Source organism: Cucurbita maxima, unplaced genomic scaffold (assembly GCF_002738345.1).
Source record: "Cucurbita maxima cultivar Rimu unplaced genomic scaffold, Cmax_1.0 Cma_Scf00083, whole genome shotgun sequence".
Taxonomy (NCBI): Eukaryota; Viridiplantae; Streptophyta; class Magnoliopsida; order Cucurbitales; family Cucurbitaceae; genus Cucurbita; species Cucurbita maxima.
The window spans coordinates 20,800-23,050 of NW_019272099.1; positions in this window are offsets into that span (position 1 = coordinate 20,800).

A 2,251-nucleotide genomic window follows, 5' to 3' on the forward strand; every position below is an offset into this window, starting at 1 on the left:
TTAACTCTAAAAATTTAAATTAGCTAAAAGGTAGTTACACTAACTTTAAATACTTCTGAAAAATTGAAATTAGGAGAAAATGGTTCGAACGTATCAGACAGAAGCCAAATCAGGCTAAATGCTAGCCTTGAGCCGTCAGAAAGTGTAATATCCGACTAGCTTGACCGTTCACGTGGGATGCTAAAATGGAGTGAGGAATCTCTCTTTTGTAGTGGAGGCCAACACCCACTTCTCAACATTTTTTAGACTACCCATTTTTTTTTAATTATAATATTTTGGGAGATTAAACCAGCCCAATAAGTTTAGAGTTGTTATAAAGATTTTAAATCTATGCTATTTTTACTTGAACTTGTTTTAAAAAATTTCACGACCCGTATGTATCAATCACAAGTTAAAAGTATCATCATTACTCACCTCAACTATTTTTTTAATTTGAATATAAAGGACATGTGCTCAATGGAATTTTCACCTCTGGATGAAATGCCTATTTTCAAAATTTTAATATCGTTTATAAATTAAAGTTAAAAAAACAATGATTTTTTTTTTTTATGGACAGTGGGCTAATGTTTCTTAACAAGAGAATAATAAAATTGAAAATAGTTACTCAACACAAATAGGTAGTATAATTTTAACAAGAAACAAAAAAAAAAAATCCTACAACTTTCATATATCTTATTAAAAGTTTCACTTGATATATTGTAGCTTCACGGTCTTTTTTGATGTCATGATCCGATTTTCGAGGCTTCGAATGTTGGACCCAACACAAAAGACGAAGACAAAAGGAAAGAAAATAAAAAAAAGTAAATAAAATAAAAGATAAATTTTCATAAAACTTTAATTGAAATAAATACAAGCTAACAGTAAAATTAAATAAAAAGTTATTTCCAAAAAGAAACATGGAAAAATTGGTTGGGGATATAGTTTACCGTAGAAAAAAAAAATGAAAGATTCAAATACAAAAATGAACTGATGCTCTAGAACGACCCCCTCCGTGACTGTACATCTCTTAGATGCTCCTCCACCTCAACCAACAACTTGTGAGACCTAAACGTAAAAAAGGAAAAGGGGTGAATATACAAATATACTATGAAACCAACCTATTTGTAGGCTCTTATCTTAGCCTTGATCTAGAAAAAGACCATAAACTTAACACTGGGCTCGAGGGGTATTATTCTTGTTGTGTTTATCTTAGATAGCTAGCTTAACCTATGCAGCGGTAATCGATATATGAAGTTAACGTGCAACCTTAACGATTTCTCTCTATCAAGTTGGCACAATGAGTGCTAGCCTACTTATCATCCAAAGGTGGTTGTTGGTAAACCCATCCAACAACTACAAACTCGTACTTAAAAATAATTAATTTTCTCCTATCCTATATACGATCTTGGAGTTTTTTTTTTTTTTTTTTTGATGTCCCACATTTGTTAGGGAGGAGAACAAACCACCATTTATAAGGGGTGGAAACCTTCCCCTAGAAAACGCGTTTTAAAGCCTTGAGGGGAAGCTCGAAAGAGAAATCCCAAAGAGGACAATATCTGCTAGCGGTGGATCTGAGCTGTTACGATTGGTATCAAGGCAGTCGTGGTTTTTATTCTATAGACTTTTTTTTTCCTAGAATAGAGAGTCGTACACCTCTGTGACTCAGCTCGACGACATGCCTCGCCGCGACCAGGTATGTAGTCTAACCTTGTTTAATAGGTTATGATATGATGTAACGCCACTAAGAACTTGATGTATGTTTTGGGTTAACGCCTTAGGGTGTTAAAAGGGAATATTCCCTCTATATGTTAATGCTAGATTCGAGTTATTGTGAGGAGGTCAAGAGGGGTCATGTTTTAGTTTACTGGCCTTAGGAAGACAAAAAGGTGACTCCGCAGAGTACGTAACGTCCAACCTATAGAAATGTATATGATACTTTTTAAGGTCCAGTACGAGGTGATATACCTATGACCATGCCTCCGTGGAGACCACGTAGTAGGCCTAGACAGTATAGAGTTGTCTTGGTGCAAACCACATAGTAGACCCAAACAATATTCATTCTTACAAGTAAGGGCGGCCACGGTAGAAATTAAGCACCTCTCAAGCAAACCATTTTCACGAGTGAGTTTGGTTAAGTTGGTAGTCAAGAAATAAAATTCACCAACAGAGAGAGTGAAGCTATGGAGGCCATGGTCAAGGTTTGTTGGAGTCTTCATAAGATAAATTCAGGTTTATGGACTTCAATAAGTGAGATGTACGCTTTTATGAAACT